This window comes from Periplaneta americana, chromosome 2, assembly GCF_040183065.1.
Source record: "Periplaneta americana isolate PAMFEO1 chromosome 2, P.americana_PAMFEO1_priV1, whole genome shotgun sequence".
In the NCBI taxonomy this organism is placed as follows: Eukaryota; Metazoa; Arthropoda; class Insecta; order Blattodea; family Blattidae; genus Periplaneta; species Periplaneta americana.
The window spans coordinates 175,463,877-175,479,633 of record NC_091118.1 but is presented as its reverse complement, the minus strand read 5'-3'; positions in this window follow the sequence as shown (position 1 = coordinate 175,479,633).

The window sequence follows — 15,757 nt, the reverse complement described above, 5'->3', positions numbered from 1 at the left end:
TGCCATTTAGTGTCCTTAATTGAGAAAATAACATAAAATGGAACTAGTTTTATGACACATGCTTCAGGAATTATGTTAATTCCGAATACAGAATTTTTATACAATTTGCAGTGCGTTTCGTGTCCGCTATTGACAAATTATTAAATATGTTTACACAGCAATCCACAACCGTTACGGAACATGTCCGCTATTGGGAAGGTATCTTCCCATAAGAACGCATGTAATTGTGCAGGGAAATTTCAAAGTGTCCGTAATTTAGAGGTGTCCGCTATTGAGAAATGCTCGTTAAGAGATGTTTCGCAGCAGTAGCAGTACCAGCAGTAGTAGTAGCAGTAGCAGTCGTAGTAATTCATTCATTCATTCATTCATTCATTCATTCATTCATTCATAGTTTCTAACCAAGGACAGATCTTTCACTGCAAACTAAGCATTCTCCAATCTTCCCTATTTTTCTGCCTTCCTCTTAGTCTCCGCAGAATCCAGAAATGTATATAGAGTGTTATTTGGGAGCCCGGAGGGAAAAAGACCTTTAGGGAGGCCGAGACGCAAGTGGGAGGATAATATTAAAATAGATTTAAGGGAGGTGGAATATGATGGTAGAGACTGGATTAATCTTGCTCAGAATAGGGTCGGATGGCAGGCAATGAACCTGCGGGTTCCTTAAAAGCCATAAGTAAGTAAGTAAGTACATAAGTACATGAAGAAAGAACCAAATGATCTACATGAAAGATGTTGAAACGCAGACTTCTTAGGAATCAACTTTAGCTGGCCGCACTCTGAACTGTCTGACAAAGAAAAAGAGAAAGGATCCAATAAGTGGATTGTCAGACAAATGCCACATTTGAAATAACATCACGGGTGGGCTTAGAGCTATACCCCATCAAGCGGATCGGAGTTCAAGAACACATCTGCTCCGACAATGACAATAAAGGCTTATAATGTGCAAACACAGCCTCAAGGTTCTTTTGTACCAAGAAAGCTCTGCATTCTAATCATATGTATGTACCGCAGTTAATCCATCACAGTCGAGGATCAATACTTTAATCCGTTCTATAGTGCAGGACAAATACCGATAGCTGCAGACGTGGATAGTTATTGACACTCTGGACAGTTCAATCTGCAACTTTCTCAAGTGAGATGTAGTACCTGATAACTAGGGCTAGGATTTTGATGACCTATAGATCATGAAAAAATGTCCTAAAAACACTGCATTTATGACCTAAAAATCTTTCAAATATGCCCTAAAAATTGATCTTACATAATTGGCTTAGTAGGAAAAGAAGTTTTGTACTACATAATATTTAGAGAAGTAATTAAATTAAATTCTTGTACCAACATTTAAGTTAACTTAATTTTACATAATTTTTTCTAAGTGGTACACTTTAATGAATTATTTTACCTGATGTAGTTTCCATGTAGTCCATCACAAGGCCACTCTTATCCGGAATTAGCAGGTATAGAGGAGTCCATATTGAAGGGGTGATTGGAGTGTACTTGTTAAAAGGCAATATTTATGTAGAAAATATTATACAAAATAATGGGTATTAGCCACCGGCGTAGCTTGGTCGGTTAAGGTGCTTGCCTGCCGATCCGAAGTTGCGCTCTATCGCGGGTTCGATTCCCGCTTGGGCAGATTATCTGGTTGGGGTTTCTCCGGGGTTCTTCCCAACTGTAAGACAAATGTAATGTAATCTATAGCGAATCTCGGCCTCATCCCGCCAAATATCATACACTATCACCAATTCCATCGACGCTAAATAACCTCGTAGTTGATACAGCGTCATTAAATAATGGGTATTAATGGACAAATAAGTAGACAAAATATCAAAGGAAATAAACATTATTTTATATTAATAATGGGGATTTATGGCCAAAATTAAATGAAAATGCCTTAAAAATGTCCGAATAAAACAAAAGATGCTCTTATGAGTTGAAACAGGCAAAAAATGCAAAAAAAAATGCCCTAACAAATATGTCTTAAAACACTCATGGCCGGTTTCACCAAGCTTCTTTAAATCAGCACAAACGACTTGTCAACAAATGGATCGTTTAATTTTAACGGAATCTTTAAAAGTTGACTATTTCACCAAGCCTCGTATCTTTAAAATTAACAGGCGTTTACTAACGAGGGGATTTTGTACTTGTATCTTGCATGTTTTGTTTTTCATACGACCATGGCTTCGAAATCGCGAATTTCATTGGTTACATATGATCATGGCTGACTTTGTTTGGCATGAAGAAACAATCATAGGCAAACGGGTAAGAGGCAGTAATTTTAAGAACATCTTCCTAAATACAGTATGTTGTCATACCGCAATTAAAAAAAAAGACAGCTGCTTCCAAATGTAAATAATAGGAATGTAGAGCAGTTAAATTGTAGCTTCTAAAGGAAATCTGAGAAAATGTAGCGGACTACAAGGTCGACAGCTTAAAAATTGATGCCACAATTAATCATATACAAAGCATTCTAAGCAGTTATATTAGGCCTAAATTTAGGACGGGAAATCGCCTCTTCCATAAATTGCATACTACTTTTCCACTGTATTTCATGCAGATTTATTAGTACCCTGTTACAATTTTGCCATGCTTGTGTGGCAGGATTCAGGAGAGATGTCATTAAATTGGATTTTAAGGGGTATCCATTGTCTCCTAAAAGAAAATCTCTTTGCACCCTTTTCATTTAAAAGGCATCCTCCTTTGGAATGTTGTGCTATCCGTGTAGACCGTAACATTATCTTAAACCGAGAAGAAACTGTTGGAGAGGCGTTAAGTGGGTGATTCCTATCTGTCGTATTCTAACCTATTACAATTTCAATAAACTAGCGCTGAGGTAGTTCTGAGGTAGAAGTGAAAATCGTTGAACTTATAAGGGATTTTTTTGTGGTAATGCAGTTGATCGTATATGCAAGGCATAACAAAAAATTAAACTAATCAAACATAACCTGTCACAGATTCGTATGTGCAAGGTGTATAAGCAGAGTACGAAGGAAACTACCTCAGCGCTAGTTTAGCCACAATTTTTCTATGCGGAGCGTTACATAGGCCTATGAAATTGTTTGAATATTGAAGGAAAAATAGGATCTTCTATTGCAGAATCTTTTGGCTATATTACTGCCAGGATATACGATTGGAACATGTACACAATCTATGTTGTCTATGACAACATAAAATTTAGCTATAAGGTTATTAGGCCTATAGAAATAATGACTATTGTAATGTTGGTAGTACGTCTGATAATTTATTCACATATCTAGACAATACAGCTTTTGATACCCCGTTCATATCATCAATTACTATTTCAAAACTTTCCGCAACATTATTTTAAAACGAGAAGAATCTGTTGAAGAGGCGTTAAGTGGGTGATTTCTATCTGTCTTATTCTAACCTATACAGTATACCGGTATTCAGTTTCTTCTAGAATCATTCTTATTACTTATTTCCTTAATGTGTAGCTTTCGTGGAATTCTTTATCACTTAAATCTTCAAAATGATTATTCCGAGTGTTATTACAACATATAAGTTCGTCGTTATGTTGAAGTTCTAAATAAAGAATTTCATCATCGAATAATTACGTCCGCCATGTTGTTGACTTCTTAACGCATCGTTACTGTTTTAACGCGACGAATAGGTCCTAATAAATTAACGATGAATTTAAAGATGCGTTAACAATAATGATACTTGGTGAAACACAAAAACTGACTAACGTGTCATTAAATTATTTAACGAGACGTTATAATGATAACGAAGGTTGGTGAAACCGGCCATCAGTTTATCACTTACCATATAAATACTAAAGCAGCTATGTTTCTGGCTTACTAGAAAAAAAAATGGAATTTCATCAAAATTCTAGCCCTACTGATAACAGATGAACATATCAGCGAGAACCTTAATCAGAAGTATTAAGTTTCTACGGTGAGAGAATTGTTTAAATGGACAATTAGTGTATCACACAGGAGGTACGAGTTCGAGTCCCGATAAGGCCTGGGATTTTTAATTGTCGCACTTGTGGCGGATAAGGTCGAAGCTGAGATATTTCTCAGGGTTCTTCTGTATCTTCATGTTAGGCATCCACATCATTCCGTCAGAGTTCCATACCATTATCATTCCATAGCATTCTCTCGATCACAGATTAGCGTCGAATGGAGGGAACAGTCTGCTTTTAAATCCAGATGTACGGCGAACCTTAACGTAGTCAGCTGGTCTGAGTTGCAAATAAGCAAAGTTGGGATAATGGATAGATCAATAGATACGTACGTAGTTGTGTTACTCACGGACTAATAGCTTGGTAGATCAATAGGTACAGGAATATATTAATGATGGTTGGATAGCTGCACAAAACAACAAATACTACCTGGATATTGTACTGTACAGTGTTCATAATTATTCGAGAAAAATTAATTACCAGTTAATTAATTCTAGTAGATAAGAAATGGTGGGTACCAGTGGTGGTAGGCTGGTGGTATGGTGGTAGGGGGTTCCATGTGACGTCATTATGGGCGTGGCCAAAGTATTACGTCATAGTGGGCGTGGCCAAATTATTGCGTCATGGGTGGGGCTTAAGTTATGACGTCATGGAGTGGGTGGGGGAGCTTAAATTATGACGTAGGAAAGGGGCGTAACGTCATAAATGGCAATCTAAGAGTTCAAGGTTAAAGTGATGATGTAGGAAAGGGGCGTAACGTAATAATACGTTACAGCTTGTCGAAAATCGTAATCTTGTGACATATACGTTACAACTTGTAGAAAATCATTCTCGACATGGTGTTGCACTATCGCAACAAGAATACGATTTTCGACATGGTGTTGCATTATCGCAACAAGAATACGATTTTCGACATGGTGTTGCATTATCGCAACAAGAATACGATTTTCGACAAGTCGTAACATATATGTCACAAGATTACGATTTTCGACATGGTGTTGCATTATCGCAACAAGATTACAATATTCGACATGGTGTTGCATTATCGCAACAAGAATACGATTTTCGACAAGGTGTTGCATTATCGCAACAAGAATACGATTTTCGACATGGTGTTGCATTATTGCAACAAGAATACGATTTTCGACATGGTGTTGCATTATGGCAACAAGAATACGATTTTCGACATGGTGTTGCATTATCGCAACAAGAATACGATTTTTGACATGGTGTTGCATTATCGCAACAAGAATACGATTTTCGACATGGTGTTGCATTATCGCAACAAGAATACGATTTTCGACAAGCTGTAACTTATATGTCACAAGATTACGATTTTCGACAAGCTGTAACGTATTATTACGTTACGCCCCTTTCCTACATCATCACTTTAACCTTGAACTCTTAGATTGCCATTTATGACGTTACGCCCCTTTCCTACGTCATAATTTAAGCCCCCCACCCACTCCATGACGTCATAACTTAAGCCCCACCCATGACGCAATAATTTGGCCACGCCCACTATGACGTAATACTTTGGCCACGCCCATAATGACGTCACATGGAACCCCCTACCACCATACCACCAGCCTACCACCACTGGTACCCACCATTTCTTATCTACTAATTCTACATAAAAAATAAAAATTCTATGGATATAAGCTTACATCGTTATATGGATACGTTACTAATAAATAGGTAGCTGGACGGATCAATAGGGACATGGATGTAGAATGCTTGCCTAGATTTATCAGTCCTTGGAAGAACAGAAATTAGGCAACAGCTTAGCTCAGCTTCCACGCAGAATATTGAAAGACAGAATGATAACGTAAGAAAAAATCTCTATGTTCTTTCAAAAATAATTCATCACCATCATCATCATCATCATCATCATCGTCGACCTGGTTGGTGAGTTGGTACAGCGCTGGCCTATGCCCAAGGTTGCGGGTTCGATCCCGGGCCAGGTCGATGGCATTTAAGTGTGCTTAAACGCGACAGGCTCATGTCAGTAGATTTACTGGCATGTAAAAGAACTCCTGCGAGACAAAATTCCGGCACATCCGGTGACGCTGATATAACCTCTGCAGTTGCGAGCGTCGTTAAATAAAACATAACATTAACATATCATCATCATCATCATCATCATCAGGGTAATTAGAAGGCAATTATCTACTTTAAAGAAATGAAGTACTTTTTTTAGTTTTTTCAGAAATGAGATATTGTTTAAATTGTTGGAAAACTATGTAATATCATAAAAGTAGTGAACCCCTTGTCATTTTACGCACGAACCGCCACTGATAGCTGAACAATAATTGAATCGCACTTTTTAGAAAGGAACTAAGTCAAAATTTATCATTTTTATTTCTTCTGATGAAATGATTAATACTTCCAAGACGCAAAGATAAACAAAGGGAGGAACTTAAACAAACCTTTCCCTGTATCTCTAACATCGAGTTGATGTTTATATTACGGCACTGGTACACTGGTATTTATTCATGAAAGTAAGTTCTTTTGCTCTCCTGAAAAATAAAACATTTTGACTAAGTTCCTTTCTAAAAAGTGCAATTCAATTTAATTTTGAATTAAAATTTTAAAATGCTTTGGATATATTGTTACATGGATGTACAGGGACATCATTTTATTTTTACTTCAATTTTTATTGTACCTGAGTTTTTGAATTTACTTCACTCCCACCCCTTCTACTAAGGAAGTTCCAACTCCACACAGAACCGAGACCGCAAATACTAAGCAGTACTGAGTTACTGGGTATAGTACGTTCCAGAAATATGTTCGCGTTTTCCAGTGACGAAAGAGCTTTCAATATTGAACCATATTTTCGCACAGGTACTGTCCGTTTGCCTACGTCGCATCCCGATTTTCCCCACCTGCTTCTGCTCGCCCCTCTGTAAAAGCTGGGCTGTCTTAGCTCTTTTCTGAAAACATTAATTTCTCTTAGGAATTGTACGTTTACGCAATATTATACAGCTGTTTAATTTAACTTAAATAAATGGGCCTCGTTAAGTAATTAACTGTCACGTGATTTCCTCCCTTTCTACAATCCTGCGGCATAACCACTTGGACGCAGAAGTAAGATTGAATTTACAGTACGTAGAGTAGGTACAGAATTATTTCAACATGAGTTACTAGTACGAAGGACGAAACTGGCAATTGGAATTAGATGCAATAGTCTATAGTGCGATAATATGCACAAAAGAACTGAAGCCTGTATCGAAATGAACGGCCACCATTTTCAAAACTGTGTTTAAATATTCATATTATGATTATTTTTCAATTTAACTTCTTTCTCTATAGTGTACGCTAATGTGCTGTAGACAGTATAATATACACTGCATAATGAATACGTTCGCATGGATAACTCACTTCGTGAGTAAAAACACTTATTCTTAATACAGTACTGTACTTTGATTGAAGAAAAACCTAATGAAAATTATCAAACTCAAAATCGCGATATTTCCTAGTTTACGTAAATGGATGAACTACTTTTCTTCCATCCTATACCTAGTAAAGTGATTTGTGTTTTACGCCAGTATCATCGAACTCCAGTCTTGGAGGGGGGGAGCAAGCGGTGTTTCCGGTTCTCTAAAGGTATAGACAGGTTAATATTAAAAATGTTAGTAAAAATAAAATGATGTATTACTAATGAACAGGTGGCTGAACGGATCAATAGATGATTGTGGTGGCATTAAAATTTGGGGCTCTTGCGACGTGGAATTTGACATTTGTTAATTATAAATTGCATTAGCCGAGGCCTGCAGAACTCGCAAGTAGGGGAAATATGACGTCAGCCTCACTCCACCTCTATTGGCGATGATCAACTTCCGCCGCGAGAATGAATGTTGATACAGCCGAGCGTAACTAGACACCGTGACCGCAAATGTAGAAAAGGTGGGTGGGGTAAAAAAGGGGGAGGAAAGCAGTCGCTCTCAGGAGCTACAGTTCTGCAGGTCTGTATTAGCCTATAATTATTACTTTAACATGTTTCAATAAAATTTTCCAGTTTAAATGCATTTCTGCATAAATATCTCCTTCCTTTATGTTCTATAAACATATTTTGTTACACTAAAATTTGAGCACGAAATGTATCTCCCTTTTCTGTTCCATGGAGATTGCTGTACCACATGTACTACAATGTTTGACAATTCATACTTACCATTAACACCCAGTATAAAATAATGATATCCCGAGCCTGTCTAAACAAATGGAAACATTTAATTTTCCTGCAATGAAGACCCAAGCTAATAAAACGTGACTTGCAATGTGAGCAGGTGGCGACTTCGCTGGGCCCCTCTATGCATCATGACATGCGATATATAGACGCTTCCTCTGTGCTCGCGCATTAAGTCTGCACTTACTCTTACGTCAGAGTTAATTAATTACGAATAATGAATCTGACAGAGGCTCTAAAATCTCAGACGTGTACATATAACTCGTCTTTCACAATTATTATAGGCATCTCTATCTAAGACCAACCTCTTAGTCTAGTGGTTAGCAACGCTAAATTCTAATCAGCACAAACTCCTATTAAATTATTACTTTTTATTTATGCATTTCGACATTTCAAAGTGGTATATACTTTAACATATATTAGTGATATAATGAGATATCCGGAAATTAATTACAAATCATTAAAAATATTTGTTTTTTATTTCTTACCTCTGCCAAAGTATTTTTCCCAGCTTAAGAATTGTTCTTTGGGATGTATGATCTGAATGTTTGTGATGTACTTACGTTTAAAGTTAGAAATGGAACATTCCTCTAGTTTAATATCTTTATCAATTTTCTTTCTGTAAATAATTATATTCAGAATAAAATAAAAACAGTGGCTACTATTATTGGCTTGAAGAGGTGAAAAAATTCAAATATCTTGGAGGAACAGTAACAAATGTAAATGACATTCGTGAGGAAAATTAAACGCACAATAAATATGGGAAAGACCTGTTTGTCATTCAGTCTACTCTCAAAAAAAGCTGAAAGTTAGGATTTATAAAAAAAGTTATATTATCGGTTGTTCTGTATGGTTATGAAATTTGGACTCTTACTTTGAGAGAGGAACAGAGGTTAAGAGTGTTCGAGAATAAGGCGCTCGGAAAAATATTTGGGCTAAGAGGGATGAAGTTACAGGTGAATGGAGAAAGTTACACAACATAGAACTGCACGCATTGTATTCTTCACCTGACATAATTAGAAACATTAAATCCAGATGTTTGAGATGGGCAGGGCATGTAGCACGCATGGACGAATCCAGAAATGCATATAGATTGCTAGTTGTTAGGCCGGAGAGAAAAAGACCTTTGGGGAGGCTGAGACGTAGTTGAGAGGATAATGTTAAAATGAATTTGAGAGAGGTGGGTTATGATGGTAGAGAAATGATTAATTTTGCTCAGGATAGGGTCCGACGGCGGTCTTATGTGAGGGCGGCAATGAATCTCCGGGTTCTCTAAAAGCCATAAGTAAGTAATATTATTGGCAACATAATAAAGGAACTGAAGTGTTGTGAAATGAGTGAAATTTAGGCCTATACTAAGAGAGTTAGTGAATGGAATGGAATTTTAAGGGGGCACTGATGACTCAGTACTGCGACCTATTGAAATCTATTGCGCTAACCCTCGATATAGAATGAGTTGCATGCCACAGATCTCCTATGCCACATGACTCCCTTAACGACCGGTCCCTACAGCCGACAGAATCCATATACCATTCCTGCTTCGGCAAATTCCCCCAAGGCCTCCCTGTCGGCCCTAGGCGAAACTCCTCCCCCAGGTAGGTCCGCCTCGGGTACCATTGCAGAATGGCCATCCAACATCGCTGAACTACAATCCATGGAGGCCGGTCGAGAGAGTCTGCAGCTTCGGGAGGCCGCCGGTAGAGTGATCTGAAAAACCAGAAACGGGATGAGGAAAGGATGATGGGGAAGGAAAGGAAGTAACAAAGATGTGTGGGGTTCCAGTCGCCTGATTAAGTTACCTGATATTCATCCGTAGGAGTGAGGGAAACCCCCCGAAAAAGACCTCACCCAGGCAACTCGTCCTGACCGGGAATCGAACCCGGGACCGCTTGGTTCGGAGTTCGACTGGCTAACTCCTCAGCCACAACGGTGGACAAAAGTCAGTGTAACTTCCTTGACACCCATTTTGTTTTAATTAGTAAGGGGAACTGCTTGGAAAATGCGAAGTATCCCTTATGTGTCATCTATGCAGAATGAAAGATCATTCTTATTATAGCTATTTATCATTTCTACTTATTACTGCGATCGTAAATTGTTAAGCAATAAACCACTTAACAGAGTTAAAAGAAGTTGATTCGTTTGCAGGAGCCTTCTAGCATGTGTTGTGTGCAATCTTTAGATATCAGAATACTTGGGATATACACTGTATGTATTTATAATGAAGCCAGTTTTATACAAACATTGCGAAAGAGCCTTCAGATCTCCGAGTCATTCTCGGAAAAAAATACTGAAGTTGAAAGAAATAGTTATCTGGATGTAACAAAATATGGCAAAAGCAGTGATTAATTGCCCAAGTTACTCTGTGTATGTACAATGTGATATTCTGAGGTCGCCAGATAAGGAAGGCAAAACATGACGGAGGAAGAAGCGGCTTGTTGCAGACCATGTTCCAGAGAAATTGCTATCTAGGCCTATATCAAACTACATTCTGTGCTTAATTTCTTCAGAACGCATCACTCCGACATAAAAACTGTATATCTGGTTACAGTTCTCGCGTGCAAGGAAATTCTCCTAGTCTCGTATAGCTACACAGAAAGGGCACAAATTAAGTGCATAAAGGGAACATCGTCGTTTCCACAAAATATCAGACAATAGCTGTTCATAAAAACAAAATCTTACTCAGACATGTATTCACAGCATTCAATTAACATATAATAATAATAATAATAATAATAATAATAATAATAATAATAATAATAATAATAATAATAATAATAATAAGATGATAGCAAGTAATAATAGTAAATAAAAAGAGTAAAATTAAATAAAAGTTTGATAAATAATGTTAGTGAAACAACGATAAACAATAATAGAAGTAATAATAAAATAATAGTAGTAGTAGTAGTAGTAGTAGTAGTAGTAGTAGTAGTAGTAGTAGTAGTAGTAGTAGTAGTGCCATGAGGTGGTTTGAATATTTAAACTGTTATTATATACATTAACGTTTAAAAAAAAATAAAAAACTCAAACAGCTACCATTGGTAACGAGACTTAATTGATAAAAGCTTCCTTAGTTTATTCTTAAATTCGTTTGATATCTGACAGTTTCGGACATAAATTGGTAAGGAATCCCAAAGTCGAGGAACACTTACAGTCAAAGAAGAAGTGTGTGTATGAGGATGTTTGGTGGGAGTGTATGGCTAAACCATAAAAAGACGTCTGAAACTCGAAATTCGTCTCTTCTAGAAATGTCTATCGAATACAACGTCCAGATAAATCACAGTGTTAGTTAGCAAAGCAACAGGACTTCAGTTATTGGCAGATTGTGTGAAAATGATTATGCGGCAAATAATCCATGAAGTGAAGATATAAATCAAGGAAAAATAATGAAGAAAGTAAGAGTTCAAACTATGAAGGCAAATAGAGATCAAACAAGATGTAAGTAAGGAAGCAAAAATAAGAAGTGGAATATAAAGCAAAGAATGCAGCAATTAAATAAAAAATAATGGTGGAAACAAGCACCTGAGGAAGAAAGAGAGTAAAACGGACACTAGCAATAAATGAAGAAAAATGATTGATAAACAAGTAGGCCTGCTGTAACAAAAACCAAGGAATGTAGAATGAAAAGGAAGAAAAAAGAAATGAAAGGAAATAAAATGAGACAATGCAGTATGTACAAAATATTTAAGAAAGAGATAATTAAATAAAAACAGCCAAGCAAGACAGAAAAGAGTCAGATAAACATCAAATGACAGAACAAAAAAAAAACAAAAAGATACATAATTAATTAATCAAATTATAAATGAATCAAGCTACCATCAAAGGAACACATCAAGCAATCACCAAAGGAACAGTCACCAAAGAAAGGAATTAGACAACGAACAAAGAAGTGAATCTAACATGCAATAAAAGAAAGAAAGATATGAAGCAAGAAAGAAAGGACTTAAGCAGGTAAAAATAGAATAAATCAAGAAGAAAAAAAATCTAACAAAAAGGAAAGCATTAAGCATATTAAAATTTAATCAAGAAAGCTATAAATTAAATATGGAAAGAAAGAAAGGAATCAAACAAGCAAGAAAAAAGGAATTAAACATGCAAGAAATAAAAGAATCAAACTAGCAAGAAGGATAGGAATCAAACAAGCAAGTAAGGTATAAAACTATAAAGAAAGAAAAAAGAAAGAAATGAAATGAAATGAAAACATAAAGCAAGGAAGAAATGGAACAAGCAAGGAAAAAATGAATCAAATTAACAATAAAAAAGAAATCAAACAAAAAAGAATATGTATCGAACGAGTAATAAAGAAAGTAATCAAGGAAACAAGTAAGAAGGAAAAGAATGGAACAAGAAAGAAATAATGAAATGGAACAAGAAAGAAAGAAATCGAAAAAGAAAGAAAGGAATTAAACAAGAAAAAAATCAAACACCAAAGAAAGTTAGCAATGAAAGAATCAAGAACGAAAGCAATCAAACAATCAAGCAATAAAGTAATAAAATGATAAATAACGAAAGAAAAAATAATGAATTAAGCAAGCACGAATGAAATCAAATAAGTAAGGAATCAAGCAAACAACAAAGAAATGAAGCAAGCAAGAAAGGATTCAAACTAGTAAGTAAGAAGTCAAACAAGATGAGGAAAAAATTACACTAGCAACAAAGAAAAAAGGAAAGAAAGAATTAAAAAATGGAAGAATGAAGAAAGTAAGCAAGGAAGAAAGAAATGAAGGAAGGAAAAGAGCAAAAGAAAACAAGAAAGAACTTTAACTTCATAAATTTTGCTAAGTACAAAACAGAATATCTTAATATTCCACTTAAAAGTAACTGCTTATGTTAGCATTGCGAACTTAAGAGAATAAACTTCGTAGGATGTAATCTGAAAATAATGTAATGTTCATCTGAATTAATTTGTACAACGTTGGCACCGCCTACATGACATTTCCTGTGTTTAACAGAAGCTCTAGGTACAGAATCATCATGGATGCAACAGTCAGTTATTACAGCGGTAGGTAGAGAATTGCATCTAATTCTGTTCCGAAATTACAATGCAAAAAAGAGATATAAAGAGTATAAGCACTCTTTTGTTTCAAACGCCGATTGTCTAGTGCTGTTCTTTTTTCAGTCCGTCTACGATCTCTTGTCTCAGAGTTACATAACTTCTCCTTCCCCCGTCCGCCACCTCTCTCTCTCTCTTCCACCAAGTACACGCTCTCTATGGCACCCGGATTCCAACCAGTCCGATAATTCCTAACTACTTTTCTCCTTGTCCTATCGAGACAACGAACAGCGTCACAGAGACTATTTCTTTACATACATCCAACTATCTTTCCGACACATGCATCCATCAAAACTGTATTTCCAGCCCACCCACCCACTCCGTCCAACTAGTTTTCCTTCCTATACATCCGTCCATTCAACTACACATCCATCCATCCATCCAACTACCTTCTCATCCTACTCATCCACCCAACTACCTTTCCATCTTATACAACCGTCCATCCAACTACCATTTATCCCACACATTCAACTATCTTTCCATTCCATCCATCGAACTACTTTCTACTTCATTTACTCATCCAACTATCTTTCCACCCATGCACTCAGCCATTCATTAAGCCATCCACCTTTCCACTCCATCCATACATCCACCTAGCCAACAACCTCTTCACTTCAATCATCCATCTATCCATCTACTCCTTCATTCCACCCATCATTGCAACTACCTTTCCACCCAGTCATTCAGCCATTCATTAATCCATCCACCTTTCCACTTCATCCACATATCCACCTATCCAACAACCTCTTCACTCCACTCATCCATCTATCCATCTAATCCTTCATTCCATCCATCATTGCAACTACCTTTCCACCCATCCACTCAGCCATTCATTAATTCATCCACTTTTCCACTTCATTCACATATCCACCTATCCAACAACCTCTTCACTCCACTCATCCATCTATCCATCTACTCCTTCATTCCATCCATCATTGCAACTACCTTTCCACCCATCCACTCAGCCATTCATTAATTCATCCACTTTTCCACTTCATTCACATATCCACCTATCCAACAACCTCTTCACTCCACTCATCCATCTATCCATCTACTCCTTCATTCCATCCATCATTGCAACTATCTTTCCACCCATCCACTCAGCCATTCATTAATTCATCCACTTTTTCACTTCATTCACATATCCTCCTATCCAACAACCTCTTCACTCCACTCATCCATCTATCCATCTACTCCTTCATTCCATCCATCATTGCAACTACCTTTCCACCCATCCACTCAGCCATTCATTAATCCATCCATCTTTCCACTTCATCTACACATCCACCTATCCAACAACCTCTTCACTCCAGTCATTGATCTATCCATCTACTCTTTCATTTCACCTATCATTGCAACTATCTTTACATCTCATCAATCCACCCATCTATCCAATTACCTCCCCAACTTTTCTATTCATTCAACTATATTTTCACCCCACATATCCACCCATCCAATACCTTTTCTCCCCATCTCTTCATCCAACTACATTTCCACCACATCTATTCAACTACTTTCCATCCCATTCATCTAAATCACCCAACTTCCTTTCCAACACATTCATTCATATATCCATCTATTCATCTACGTATTCACTCAAACACCCGTTTAGCATCTTTCCATTCTATTCATTCTTCCATCTAACCATTCATGCATCCATCTTCGTTCCCATCAATCTGCTTACTTATCTACCCACTCATGCATGCATCCGTCCATAAACCATTCATTCATTATTCATCTATCTCTTTATCCGCACAAAATCCAACAATCTTTATATCTATCCATTTATTAATCGACCTATCTACCATCCATCCTTTCATTCCCTTACGTAGACGTCCATTAATACACCAATTCTTTTGCTATTTTCCTATGTACCAATTAATTCAGCTTCTATCTATCGGAATCATTTATCTATCCACTTATAAAATTACCTACTTACTATAAATGTATGCATATATATAATCTTTTTAGTTCGTTATATAACGACGCTGTATCAACTACTCGGTTATTTAGCGTCGATGGGATTGGTGAGAGCGAGATTGTATTTGGCGAGACGAGGCCAAGAATTCGCCATAGATTACATGACATTCGACTTATGGTTGAGGAAAACCTCGGAAAAATCCAACCAGGTAATCAGCACAAGCAGGAATCAAACCCACGCCCGAACGCAACTTCACATCGGCAGGCAAGCCCCTCAGCCGACTGAACTACGCCGGTAGCCATGTATGTATGTATGTATGTATGTATGTATGTATGTATGTATGTATGTATGTATGTATGTATGTATGTATGTATGTATGTATGTATGTTTGTAGGCTACTGTATGTCGAGAGTCTACATGAACTGTCGGAGCATATTTCAAGCTTTACGCGATGTAGACGAACTGTCCACCACTGTAAAGTAACGGTTAGCACGTCTGACCGTGCAACGAGCGGACCCGGGTTCAAATCCTGCTTGGGGCACGTTACCTGGTTGAGGTTCTTTCCCAGGATTTCCCTGAGCCAAACGAAATATAATTGTTGGGTAACTTTCGGCGTTGGTCCTCGGATTCTTTTCGCCAACATAATTACACTTCCCTTCTTTCATCATCTCCGTTTCT